This window comes from Hyperolius riggenbachi, chromosome 4 (genome assembly GCF_040937935.1).
Source record: "Hyperolius riggenbachi isolate aHypRig1 chromosome 4, aHypRig1.pri, whole genome shotgun sequence".
In the NCBI taxonomy this organism is placed as follows: domain Eukaryota; kingdom Metazoa; phylum Chordata; class Amphibia; order Anura; family Hyperoliidae; genus Hyperolius; species Hyperolius riggenbachi.
Genome location: NC_090649.1, coordinates 244042591 through 244057661, shown reverse-complemented (window position 1 = coordinate 244057661; position 15071 = coordinate 244042591). Strand labels below are relative to the sequence as shown.

Below are 15071 nucleotides of genomic sequence, written 5' to 3'. Positions count from 1 at the left end.
GAAGCTACCCAGAACAAGTAAATATAACTCTTTACTCCCATGCACTTGTTTGGTTGTACTAGGCAGCCAAACGGGAAATCCCAACGGGGGCTGTCACTGCAGCAGCAGCTTTCAAACAAGACATCTCGTTTAAAGCTGCTAAAAGGTTAAAGAGAACTAAGCACCTTTTAGGTCAAAATATTTACAAACCTCCTTCTAAGGGAGGTTCATAAATGATCCGTGCTTTCTGGGCACAGAGTTGATATACTTACCTAAGGAGGGCTGCTCTGTAGCCCCCTGTCAATATGAGGGCATTTATCTTCCTTCTGTCAGTGCTGCAATGCCACAGACCCGCAGGTTCAAAGTGCTAGCGTTATTAAGCGCATCCCCAGCTGCTAGTGCATTTGGAGAGATGTAGTCTTTAATGTGTTTACATCTCCCAGCTGGGAAAGGTAATGATTACATCTCCCAGCATGCACTAGTGGCCGGTGATGCTACAGCTCCTGGCATGCACTAGCGGCCGAGGACACACTGGACATCACAGGCACTTCGAAACTGTGGGACTGTGACATGGCAGCATTGACAGAATGAAGATGCCAGAAGGAGGACGTAGACGTGCGGTAGTGAGTGGTGGAATGCATCCCATAGGTCGCGTATTACAGCAGTGACATGCATAGGACTACTGGGTAAGTTAACCCCCCCCCCCCATCCCACGTTCACAGTAATTAATCTTCATTAGAATTCCGAATTCGAGTACTTCAGTACTCGGAAGCCCATCCCTGGTCATTGCTGCAAAGTACTATAGGTCGGTGGAGGTATATCACAGTGTAATTTGACAGTATGAAAAAGTATCAGCAGATTTTCAGTAGCTGATACCCCCTTTTACATGAGAAATCTATTCCTTTTCACAAACGGATCATCAAGGGCGTACAAGAGGATTCGCAGCCGGGGGACTTGGGCGCAGGATACAGCTGGTATGGCTTATCCTGCTGCACAGGTTCCCGGCGACGTTAATCACTATTTTCCCTCTAGGTTGACGTGGATGGTGGGGAATGAAATAATTCAGCTTCCAGCTATTGCTGGAGGCCGAATTACAGTGTTTTAAAAGTAACTTCAGCTCCATCTTCTGACGGAGTCGAAGTTACTCAGTGAGCGCCGCTATAGCCGTAATTCCTATTATGGTCTATGGTGGCGCCGGCTGTGCCCAAGTCTCCTGCGCTGAATTGCCAGTGTTCGCCATTAGGGGGATCGGTATAGCTAATATTGTGGTGAAACCCCTCCCACAGAAAACTGTGAGGACCATGTTCCTGGCAGTTTCCTGTCTGTGAACCTTGTTGCATTGTGGGAAATAGCTGTTTTAGTGATGTCCGGTTCATGAGTGATTGGTTCATTTGAGCCGGTTCTTTCCTGTGAGTTGAGTGATCCGACTCATCACTCTGAACCGAATCAGTTTTTTGTGCGTTTTTTTAATGCATTTGCGTTTTACTGATTGGCAAATGTTGTCTTGATTTTTGAAAATAGATACTAGTGTTTAAATCCATGCAAAATGCAGATCGTTTTTCATGCGGTCCTATACTTTACATTGAAACGCAAAGCACATCATAATCGCAGACATGCGTTTGCGTTTTTTTTTTTTTATCGGAACGCAGCGGTGGAAAAGGCAACTCAGGATTATTATTTTAAAAAGGCTGCACTTAGGGCTCTTTCACACCAGAGCCCTTTTTCTGTGTTTCAACAAGGGCTGTGGAGTCGGAGTCGGAGCAATTTTGGGTGCCTGGAGTCGGAGTCAGGAAAAAATGCACCGACTCCGACTCCTAATGAATTTGAACTGTAATTAAAATATAAAATATGATAAAATGTTCTATTTCTCAGATAACAGTCATCATAAATAATTTATATATACAGTAATAGCTGTGCTTAGTCCACAAAAATGAACTAAACCAATCAAAATGAGTTACTTTTGCAGCTTCAATAAAGCAATCACTGTATTTTTAAAGTCAGATATACATATTGAATCTTTTATATATATATATATATATATATATATATATATATATATATATATATATATATATACTAAATAACATCTATGCTGTAAGAATAAAGCCTGATGTGTAGCTGTGTCACTAATAGAGATGGTCAATGAGATGGAAATAATTATGCGTTGATGCTGATTTATGCAAATGTATGCACTCTCTTGATATGTTGTTAAAATTTGGTTTGGTGACTACGAATTAAAAGGTACCTGAGAAGGATGAAAAGAAAAGTTTTATACATACCTGGGGCTTCCTCTGTACCCTTCAGGCCAATCAGTCCCTCGCTGTCCTCCTCCACCACCTGGATCTTCTGCTATGAGTCCCGGAAATTCAGCCAGTCAGCGGAGTCCGGCCACGTGCTATTCCTACAGCCAGGAGCGTTCTGCACCTGCGTAATAGTGCTGCGCAGGTGTAGTACGCTCCAGGCGGCGTAGTGTGTGCATGTGCACTACGCCAAACTAGCTCAAGTACCTGGACTAGCAGAATAGCAGAAGATCCAGGTGGCGGAGGAGGACAGCGAGGGACTGATTAGCATGAAGGGGGCTGGAGGAAGCCCCAGTTATGTATAAAACGTTAATTTCATCTGTCTCAGGTTTACTTTGTTACACAGTACTACTATACTCTACATATGCACTCCCCACAGAGCTGCAGGGAATCCACTGAAAATGTTGTGCACATTGCACACAGAGGTGTTGTCTATCACCCATAAACTTGGTTCAGATTGTGCATGAAGAATGTCTAAAGGTGCGTACACACATGCGACTATAGTCGTTTGTAACGATCGTTCCCCGATCTTTACCAACGACGATCGTTACAAAAAACGAACCACCGACTATTAAGGCAAACGACGAACGAGCCAAATCGCTACAAAAGAAAGTTCTGTCTCGGCGGATTTAAACCAACGACGATCGTTTGCAAAAGTAGTACATCGTTGGAAACGATCGTTCGTACTAGGCTTGACATGCGCATTTCACTATTTCTCCATGGAACTTCTCATTTTTATGCGCAGGCGCAATAGTTGCTTTCTGTGATGTAACGTTCGTTCTAACGATCAGATCGTTACACACATTTTAAAACTACCTTTACTTAGGTCGTTCTTTCATCAATTAAAAGTTCGTTCGTCGTTTACAACGAACGATCGTTGTCGCATGTGTGTACGTAGCATTATAGAGGAAGAATCGTCTCATTCTCCTGCAGAGTACCTGCACATCACTCTTACATGCACGCACAGTCACATTGCCTAGGGCCTGATCCATGTTCAGATCGTGCATGAAGAATGTGTAATAGAAGAAGAATCGTCTCATTCCCCTGCAGAGTACCTGCACATCACTCTTACATGTACCCACAATCACATTGCCTAGGGCCTGATCGATGTTCAGATTGTGCATGAAGAATGTGTAATAGAGGAAGAATCTCCTCATTCCCCTACAGAGTACCTGCACATCATTCTTACATGTACCCACATTGCGCGCGCTCGCGAATTTTCGCGCGAAACGATAACGTTTTCGCACGCAAACGCGATTTTTTGTGCGAAAACAATATCAATTTCGTACAAAAATTTGCGTTTGCGCGCAAAAACGTTATTGTTTCACGTGAAAATTTGCGATCGTGTGCAATGCGAAAATTCGCGCGAAAACGCCCGTGCTAAGAGTTAGCACTCTTTTGTGAATCAAGCCCATTGCCTAGGGCCTGATAGAGGTTCTTTGTTCCGGTCTGTACCTTCTACAAGTACTCTTACCAAGGACTAGTTTTAGTCTATGACTAAAGGGAATAAATATGGCAATCTATATATCCTTCTCACTTCAGTTGTCTTTTAAAATTCCTAAGCGTTGGCCGTTAAGAGATCAATTTCATGTTACATACTTTCAATCAACAAGATTGTAATATGCAAATTAGAGGAGTCGGAGTGGGTGGAATACTAAACTAAGGAGTCAGAGGATTTTTGTACCGACTCCACAGCCCTGGTTTCAACGCAAAGTCGAAACTTTCCGTTAACCAAGGTAAAATGAAAGTCCATAGACTTTCATTTTACCTTTCACACCCGAGGCTGCATTTTGATGCATTGCGGTACGACGCACCCGGTAGCTTTTTATCGTCGGGAAACGGCATTTTCCCCTCGGGTGAATTAATAGCTACCGCTGCTGATTGCGTCACACCGCAGCATCCCAATGACACGCCGCAGGCTATTCAACGCGTGCAGGATAACGGCTCCTGCACGCGTTTGTAGATGTGAGAGAGGCCTCGAGAATCCGCAAATGCATGGGTTTTGTGTTTTTGGCAAAAACACAGCTAGTGAAAAAGGGCCCACACACAGCTGAAGGACAAGGAGACGAAGCCAGGAGGAGGAATAATAGATGTCTGGGCCAATTAGCAGGGGAGGGGAGTGACTAGCAACTAGATACTGCTAGGCACACCCTCCCCAGTGAAATGAATCAAATGGTTCATGATCTGGTTCTTTTTAATGAATTGAATGGATTCATTGAAAAGAGCTGGACTTACCATCACTACTGTTTACAGCTGTTTCCAACTGCCAAAAAAAGCAAGCAGCAGCTACTTCTAGTGACATCATCTGCCAGCAGTAAAAATGTCACCATGTGATAAATGTCAGAATGTAAATTACGGAGAGGAAAGATTTTACAATGGGCAAACACTGACTAAATAATTTATACATAATTATTGTAAAAATGAAGCACTTCTTTTATTACATTATTTTCACTGGAAATCTTCTTTAAAGGGACTCCGAGCTCAAATAAAAATGAAATTGCTACTCACCTTGGGCTTTCTGCAGCCCAGTGTAGGTCAGGAGGTCCCACAACCGCGTCCTGGCTCTTCTCCTAGGCCTTCGCTCAGAAATGGCTGCCCGGCGACACTGGGCCCAAGTGTCGGGCTCCTTCTTCCTCAAACGTCACACTGTCGCCACCACACCGGCCGCCTCCCATCATCACGGCAGCCGGCGTGACCTTATGGCGCATGCACGATTAAACCGCGCATGCGCCGTAAGGTCATGCCGGCCGGCGTGATGACGCGAGGCGGCCGGCGTGGTGACGACAGCGTGACGTTTGAGGAAGGAGGAGCCCGACACTCGGGCCCGGAGCCGCCGGGAGCCGTCGGGCAGCCATTTCTGAGCGAAGGCCTGGGAGAAGAGCCAGGACACTGTTGTGGGACCTCCCGACCTACACTGGGCTGCAGAAAGCCCAAGGTGAGTAGCAATTTCATTTTTATTTTGAGCTCGGAGACCCTTTAAACTAATTAAAATTATTTTAATAGGCAGAATTGGCCAGCGCAATGCATCATGGGACATGCTAACTGATTTGCATATCTCTGCCTCCCCCTGATTCTTGATCCACACCTGTGGATCTATATCAATCTCATAAGTGTGTTTTTACACGTGGTATGGTAGGGGTGAACGAGTCGGCTCTTTGCTGCGAATGACAAGAGCCGGCTCTCAGTTTTAAAAGAGCCGATGCCTCAGCCGCCCCACAGAGCTCTGCTTTGTTCTGTAATAAAGGGTGCTGAGGCGTGCTGGGAGATGTAGTCCTCCTCTTCCAGCTTGTAGGAGTGTATGGGGCGAAGCAGAGCAGTAGCAGGAGGGATTGCACCATTCAGAGAAGCAGTCTGGAGTTGTCATGGAGACGGGGGTGGGGCTTTTACTCCGATTCGGAGTGGTGTCTAGTGATATTTAATGAAGAGCCGATTCAGAGCCGTAAGAGCCGGCTCTTTAATGGGAGCCGATTCAGAAGAGCCAATTCTCTGAGAAGAGCCAGAATTCCCATCACTAGTGTCTTGACACTGTGGAGAAAAGACACAGGAAACACAAAAAGGAGGGGAGCCCAATAGCGTAATAAGTTTTATTATAAGGTCTATAAGCGGTATAATGAAAACTACTCACAAAGGTGGGTTGCAGAGGGGCAACCGAGCACAAGAAGCAGGTGGAGACCATAAACCCGACTCCACTCGGGGGGGGGGGGGGGGGGGTCCAGCCGGACCTGGTGACAGTCGCTCTCTTAGGAAAATTGACAGTTGTCCCCTGTGGTGTGAACCACATGCAGTCTGTCTGAACCCCTCCAACAGGATATGTTGGGGGTATATAAGCACTATATGGGTGAAAGAGGCACCCTGGTGTGTATAAAATTCTTAAAAACAAATAAAAACGAAAGAAAGGGAGGTAGCTTACCTCAAATAACAAAATCTTTGTAACAACAAAAGATTTTTATTATTACGCACAGGCAACGCGTTTCACGGGTCTAAGCCTGCTTCCTCAGACCAATAACAGTGCCAAATGGAAAAACCTCATTAGCATAGGGAGCCTCTAGTATAGAGTAGAGGCTCCCTATGCTAATGAGGTTTTTCCATTTGGCACTGTTATTGGTCTAAGGAAGCAGGCTTAGACCCGTGAAACGCGTTGCCTGTGCGTAATAATAAGAATCTTTTGTTGTTCCAAAGATTTTGTTATTTGAGGTAAGCTACCTCCCTTTCTTTCGTTTTTATACACACGGTTACGTTACTTATCAGGATTTGGGCAAATACCAAGTGTATATCATCTACATATGAAGGAGAATTAGTGAAGCCTTTCTTTTATGTGAGGCCATGCAGCTGCTGGAGAATGCTGAAGTGCAGACTACTCTGTGCATGAGAAGGCGCAGCCACCGGTATCCTAGCAGCCTGTACACTGTAGGCAGGGGAACATCCAGCAGAGAGCAGGCTGGAGCTAATCACAAGGGTTTTTATATTCCTCCAATGAGCTTGGTGGTTGCTGTGATTGTTGCCTGGTGCTGGTCATGTGGTGCGCAGGACAACCATTAGTGATGAGGCTGGCAGAGCCCGTAGACGCCTCCTGTTCCCTGTTACCGTGGAGCTGCGTCTAAATAGATTGCAGCCTGTGGCACATCACAGATCATCCAGCTTAGTTACGCCGGAGAGGGTGGGAGGCGCCGCCGCCGGTACAGAAGTTATCATCGTCAGAGAGGATTACTCTCCACAGGCGAGCAGGACAGCACGGAAAGGGGTAGGACTGTTCTGCGGCCCACATGTTTGCCTTGTTGTGACTGATGTCATTCACTGGTTGACAGCTACTGGTGGGAGGAGGGGAGGATTTTTGTTGCCCGGATTCCCCTCTAGTTAGACGGCATTTCAGGGGAGAGCTCCGCCGTCACAGCTCAGTAGCTGTGTGTTTCCCTGCGTGCAGCCCCGCCTTCCAGCTCTGTCCAGAGAAGGTCCGAGTGCAGCAACAGGGAGAGGGAAGAGCACAGCAGCCTACACACACTGGTGGAGGAGAAAGACAGAAAAAGTGAATGCATCTTACAGAATCTCCCTCCTAGGAAGTATATAGCTTGGGAAATAGTCTGGAGGACCCTGGTGCTGCACCACCAAGTAATCATGTCACTGACTGTCAGATGAGCCCATAGTCTTAATCCTACCATAGTCATAGTCTAATGTCCTACCATATTATTATGTATTTATCTATCACTGACATCTTCTGCATCACTTTACAGAGTACATAGTCATGTCACTGACTGTCCTCAGAGGAGGTCACAATCTAGTCCTGCTATGGTCATAGTCTGATGTCCTACTATATTATTATTATGTATTTATATAGCGCTGACATCTTCCACAGCTCTTCACAGAATACATAGTTATGTCACTGACTGTCCTCAGAGGAGCTCACAAGCTAAAGCTCCATACTCGCCACCCGACGGGTCCTGCGACGTCCCCTTGACGCACAACGTCACGCGACGCTACACGTTGGGAGCGAACGAGACTTCAAGCGATCGTGGTACTTTGAGTGGGAGTTGTAGATGATCTTAGCGATCTAATCCGCTGTGACGGATGTTATTGTGGCGCAGTGCTAAGCAACATTTGTGTGGTTGCATGCCTGTTCCCATCTCGCGCTGTCGTGTAAACGACCACCAGTGTTGGACTGGGTAAAGCTGAGGAAATCCACTTGCTGGCCAAGCAGCAGTAATCATGTGTTGCTGCTCACAGTGAAGACTTGCTGCAGGTTTCTATTGGGAGTGATAACACAGGGTTTCTGCTGTTTGGCCATCAGGTGGATTTCTTGAATTTTTCCACCTCCCAGTCCGACACTGTTGACTGCCCGTTGATGAAAAAATCGCCAGTCGTCGGGAAAATCTAGATGTGGGTACATAGCTTAATCCCCACCATAGTATTAATCTAATCTGCTACCATATTACTATTATGTATTTATATAGCACTGAAATGTTCTGCAACAGGTCACAGAGTACTTAGTCATGTTACTGACTGTCCTTAGAGGAGCTCACAATCTAATACCTACCATAGTCATAGGCAAACATTGTAGGAAACCAAATAATATATCGGGGCTATTATCCAGGACAACTATCCAGGCTGCAACCCCCCATCCCCAGCCCTTCCAGATGTGTTAATTACATGGGGGCCTGCAGGGGGCCTTAACCATAATAAACATATTACCTGGCTATACCATCAGGTGTCTAATGATGCTTACACCTACAGTGCTGCCCATAATTATTCATACCCCTGGCAAATTTTGACTTACTTTTATTTAACCAGCAAGTAATGTTTTGACGGGAAATTACATAGGTGTCTCCCAAAAGATAAGACTCTGTACAAGAGGCATTATTGTGGGAAAAAACATTTTTCAGGTTTTATTTACATTTGAGCAAAAATTGTCCAGTCAAAAATTATTCATACCCTTCTTAATAATTGATATAAAAGCCTTTATTGGCTATAACAGCAATCACCTTAACAAGCAAACTGCGCCTGCCCGAAATAGTCAATACAAATGTCCTAAACTAATCTCAGTTAGAGTGTTCGCTATCAATGAGTTCAGCAAAGTTCATAAAAAGATGAGTGACAGCGCTCCTCTCCTGTAGCTCAATTCAATACCTGCAAAAAATTAAAACATGCTCCACATAGTGCATTACTGTATATATACACAGAATCTCGTTACTCCCAGTGACAATAAGTGCAGCACACGTGATCATTCAGTGCTAAAACCACAAATCCACCTTCCCAGTATATTAGCTGCTCACCGGATAAAATCCACCTCACATCCAGGTGGGTCTAGCGTTTTTGTGATCAACCAATGACTAGGCTCTTGGGCTCGTTCCTTCCAGATAATAAAGCTTTAATCTAGATTCATATAAAACACAAGCAGATAAAAATACTCCTAGCGTAACTTGATAAAAACAAAATATGCAGCCTGCGCTATACAGCGCACTTACTCAATCCTGGTGAGTGTCGCGCTTATCGGGTTGATTAACCCAGCGGTTATCCCTCGTGTGGCGTCGGCGTCCCGCTCCTCCACCGTGGTGTATCCGCTAGTTTACAATTTTAGATCCCGGCCAGCCGGCGAATGTTTCCGCACCTAGTGACGTCAGTCGCACCTGACTCCGCCCTACGCGTATCAAGTTACTCTATGAGTATTTTTATCTGCTTGTGTTTTATATGAATCTGGATTAAAGCTTTATTATCTGGAAGGAACGAGCCTAAGAGCCTAGTCATTGGTTGATCACAAAAACGCTAGACCCACCTGGATGTGAGGTGGATTTTATCCGGTGAGCGGCTAATATACTGGGAAGGTGGATTTGTGGTTTTAGCACTGAATGATCATGTGTGCTGCACTTATTGTCACTGGGAGTAACGAGATTCTGTGTATATATACAGTAATGCACTATGTGGAGCATGTTTTAATTGTTTGCAGGTATTGAATTGAGCTACAGGAGAGGAGCGCTGTCACTCATCTTTTTATAACAGCAATCAAACACTTCCTATAATTGCAGACCAGCTTTTTGCAAGTCTCCACAGGTATTTTTGCCCATTCATCTTGCAATGAGCTCCAAATCTTCCAGGTTGGGGGATCTTCTTGCCATCACCCTGTTCTTTAGCTCCCTCCATAGATTCTCAATTTGATTCAAGTCAGGACCTGGCTGGACCACTCCAAAACGTTAATGTTGTAAGTCTGCTAACCATTTCTTCACCACTTTTGCTGTGTGTTTTAAGTCATTGGCCTCAATTCATAAAGTATTACCTCATGCGGTAATGCTGAAAACAGCAGACTTTACCGACCATTTAGCAAAATGTCAATTCATAAAGGCTGTTACCGCATGAAAAGCTGACATTACCGACCAGGGAGATAAATTACCGACTTGGCTGCAGATACCCACAACACATGTCAGTAAATTGTCAGCAAATGTCAATTCATAAAGCTTTCAACAAGCGGTAAGCCTGGCGGTAGTTACCGACACCTCTAGTGAGGCGATAACATGTTTCTGACAGCTCTGATGAATGCAAAAGTGCAGAGAGCCGAAGTCTGTTTGAGTCATCAGTGGAGAGAGCCAGAGAGCCCTCTGTGTGAATCATTTGAGCAGGCAGGGAAAGACTGTGTGACTCATCTGTCTGAGTCATCAGTGGAAAGAGCCGTCTGTGTGATTCATTTCTGCAGGGCAAAGAGAGAATCGAGACACTGCTGTACTCTACCGCTCAATGGGCTGCGGTAATTTACCGACCTCCAAGGGCAGCTGGGGAAATCTTTATGAATTAGCACACAGACCGGGAAAATACAGAGTGCGGTATTTTCCCGACAAGATTTTTTTTATCGCACTGCTGTTTATGAATCGAGGTCATTGTCATGCTGAAATGTCCACTGGTGCCCAAGGCCAAGTTTCTCTGCAGACTGCCTCCATGTATTGCTTTGTTTTCATGGAGCTGTTTACTGTTATTAGGTTCCCTGGTGCATTGGCTGAAAAACACTCCCAAAGCATTAGGTTCCCAACACCATTTCCCTATCCCTCCATGGCAGCACTACGGGTATTGGCCCCACCCCCAATACCCCACAGGACAATTAACTATAAAAGTGTAACTGACCCTCCCCTTCGTGTCTTTTTTCCTGTCCTTCACCTCACAGGACTGTCGCAGGAGATTCCTGCAGATTACTTTATTTATTTATTTTTTCCTCCTTACCGGCTGCATCAGGTGGCCTACCGCGCAGGCTGCCTCCCCTGCTGCGTTGCCACCTCACAAGGTCTGTAAAACAGACTGGCTGGTGGGGACCCCGTTCTGCTGGCCTTGGGGGTCCGTTTTTTTGCTACTATAACCCTAGCACTAAAGTGTGTACCTGGATGACGGACAGCATCTGCTTCTATATGCCGCTCGATTCGGGTGGCTGGCGTGGGCATCCTTCCTCCCTTTCTCTTTCATGTCGGATCAGCGTGCGCTCCAGAGCGCCCTCTTTGCGTTCCACACACAGGATCCGGTATGGCCGCACTACCACTTCCTCCTAGCGGTGATCTCCTATTGGAGAGTTGCAGTGGAACGTAGCAGAGTGTCAGAGGGGGCGTGGCTTACGGCGGCGGCGGCGCTATTTAAAGCGCTGGAGAGAAGCAAACACGGCTGTCAGTTTTGCTTCAGACTGGGGCCAGGCTGGACGTGTGCACTGGCGCTCCGGACGGGGGTGTTTTGTTTGGCAAGCAATACAGAGTATAATATTACAGGTACTAGGCTCTGCAATACGGTTCACCCCTTACTGCTACTTTTTATTAGCATATATATATATATATATATATATATATATATATATATATATATATATATATATATATATATATATATATATATATATATATATATATATATATATATATATATATATATATATATATATATATATATATATATATGTGTATATGTGTATATGTGTATATATATGTGTATATGTGTATATGTGTATATGTATATATATATGTGTATATGTGTATATGTATATATATATATGTATATGTATATATATATATATATATATATATATGTGTATATATATATATATATATATATATATATATATATATATATATATATATATATATATATATATATATATATATATATATATATATATATATATATATATATATATATATATATATATATATATATATATATATATATATATATATATGTATATATATATATATATATATATATATATATATATATATATATATATATGTATATATATATATGTATATATATATATATATATATATATATATATATATATATATATATATATGTATATATATATATGTATATGTGTGTAATATCCTATCCCTCCTTTCTAGCGTGTGGCTGTCTTTCGTCGCCTCTATGGATGCCTCACTGCCCTTCACAGACCAGCGATCTTTATCATGGTAAGGAGGTGGGAGGTAAGTGTTGTAGATCACATATAGTCTGGAGTGCTTATACAGTATCCTTGCTGTGTTTCAGCCCGACGTGGAGAAGGAATGAGAGATCTTATCGCTCTGCCTCCCGGGATTATTATCGAAGACGCTCAAGAAGCAGATCACCACACTATAGGTCAAAGAATAGATCAAGATCCCGATCACCGGAATATCGAAGGAAAGAAAAACTTTGCTGGGCATGTGGGAACCCAGTTATGCCGGGGAAAATGGTGTGTGCCAAGTGTTTTCAGGAAATCGGCAAAGAACCGGCAGCGGATCCAATTAACGTTACAAATATCATACAAAAAGCTGTTCAAGAATCAGTTAGCAATTACATCTCTAGCCTGCCGGCTCCTCCTTTGCAAGATCAACCCTCTACTTCGGCAGGTAAAACTGCCCTGGACGACATAGATGTGGGGTTCGACTTTACTCTTGTGGAACCGTTTATCAAAGCGGTAAGAGAGGCTCTTGAGTGGGAAGACGAAGAGGAGGAGGAGGCGGCCAAAAAGAAGGCAAAACTTATTACAAACATCTAAATAAAACAAAGCTGGCCTTCCCTGTTATGGAAGAAATAATGAACATCATACAGGAAGAGTGGCAGAAGGTAGAGCAAAAACCCCACCTAGGCAACAGACTCACAAAACTATACCCACTGCCGCAAGCTCAGACAAAACTACTGGATACCGCCCCAACTGTGGACGCAGCCGTTACTAGACTAGCGAAACACGTAACCTTGCCCATTGAAGATTCCGTTACCTTTATTAATTCCCTAGACCGGAAAATGGATCAAGACTACAAGAAGATATATACGTCAGCCGGGGGCGCTTGCAGACCAGCCATAGCCCTGACAGCAGTAGGGAAGGCTATTAGTCTGGGTTGATAAGATTGAACAAGGTATCTTAGACGATATGGGCAAGGATGAGCTAATTTTGAAACTAGAAGATCTTAAAGTTTCTGCAGACTTTGTCGGCGAGGCAGCCATTGATGTGGTCCGAGGCACAGCAAGGTCCATGCTGTATTCAGTCACAGGGAAAAGAGCCTTATGGTTAAAATCCTGGTCGGCCGATCCTACTTCACGCCAGTTATGGTGCAAAATCCCATATGATGGGAAGGCACTTTTTGGAGAGAAACTAGAGGAAGCTATTACCAGAGTTACCGGCGGAAAGTCGGGCCTGCTGCCACAGGACAGACGTCCCAAGAAGCAATATAACCCTGCACAAGAAAGAGCTCAAAGCTCAAGATATAGAAACGCCAGGTCCTATCGTCCAGGACGTAATTTCCGTAACAACTGGCAATCTTCACAAGCTACCGGCAATAAAATGTCAAAGCAGAGGACCACGCAGCCCTCTCAAAATAACAAGAAGTCCTTTTGACAAAACGCCTGTCCAAAAGAGCCCGGTAGGGGACAGACTGAAGAATTTCAGCAACACATGTAGACCACATATAAAGTCACCCTGGATCCGAAGAACAGTAACCTCGGGTCACTTTTGGACATTCAAAGAAACCCCACCAAAAGACCACTTTATACCAACAAATATTCCGATCTCTCAGGAGAGAAGAGACATACTGGAAAAATACTTGCAGGATCTGCTGAACAAGCAAGCTATAGTCTCAATTCCCCCTTTGGAAAGGTATCAGGGCTTCTACTCCAGGCTCTTCTTCGTTCAGAAAAAGACGGGCGATCTCCGCCCGGTTCTAGACCTAAAGAACCTGAATTCATACATCACTCTAGAAAAATTCAAGATGGAATCATTAAATACCATAATTATGTCAGTGAAACCTCACGATTTCATGCTTTCCATCGACTTGGAGGACGCGTATCTGCACGTTCCGATACAACAAAATATGCAAAAGTGCCTCAGGTTCTCGGTGGGAAATTCACACTTCCAATTTGTATGTCTGCCTTTCGGCATATGTACAGCCCCCAGGACTTTCTCAAAATTGCTTCTAGAAATAATAGCTCTTGTGAGACTTCAGAACATCCGAACACATCACTATCTGGACGATGTACTGTTGTTGGCGGATTCAGCCGAGGAGTGTCTAGCGCACAGAGACATTCTTGTACGTATGCTAACAAGTTTTGGATGGTTAATAAACTACACCAAAAGTCATCTCCAGCCAACACAAGATTTAATATATCTGGGAGCCAGATTCAAAACAAAAACCAACGAAGTTTGTCTTCCCCAAGAGAAGATTCCGATTATACAAGAAAGAATTCTTCAATTACTACTTTCATCACAGGCTCAGGCAAGATTCTGTCTACAAGTGCTGGGCACCATGTCTTCCACGATACCGATGATACCATGGACCCACTGGCACCTCAGATTCCTACAGGTCGGATTTCTAGCCCAATGGAACGGAGAGGACTTGTATCAGACGATACTGCTGACTCCCCTGATGAAGAAGCAACTTCACTGGTGGATGAAAACCACAAACCTGGAAAGGAGTATCCCATTACATCCGAAACAACCATTCGTGATCAACACGGATGCCAGCAAGAAAGGTTGGGGAGCAGTTTGTGGTACTCAGGTCATACAGGGGACCTGGGCCACATTTATGAAGACCTGGCCTGCCAACAAGTTAGAGATGAGAGCAGCCTTCTGCGCACTCCGTCATTTTCAGAGCCTGATAGTGGGGGAACCAGTTCTGTTGAAAATGGACAACAAGACAGCGGTGGCCTACATCCAGAATCAGGGTGGGTCACACAGTCAGTCGCTCATGGAGGAAGCGAAATTAATCTTCACATTGGCAATGCCATTGGTGGAATCTTTAACGGCGGTCTACATCCCAGGATGCATGAATATAGTATCGGACTATCTCAGCAGAACGGAACTTTCCAACA

General features: G+C 44.4%; 1 protein-coding gene across 1 annotated transcript in view; it reads left to right on the top strand.

Moving 5' to 3' along the window:
• The first annotated feature begins 6795 nt into the window (after nucleotides 1–6795).
• The window catches only part of LCA5 (lebercilin LCA5), a 64461-nt gene continuing 56185 nt past the window's right edge, over nucleotides 6796–15071 (top strand). Inside the window, exon 1 of the mRNA XM_068281528.1 lies at nucleotides 6796–7020. The gene's annotated coding sequence lies outside the window, so the exon portion shown is untranslated. The remainder of the gene's footprint in view (nucleotides 7021–15071) is intronic.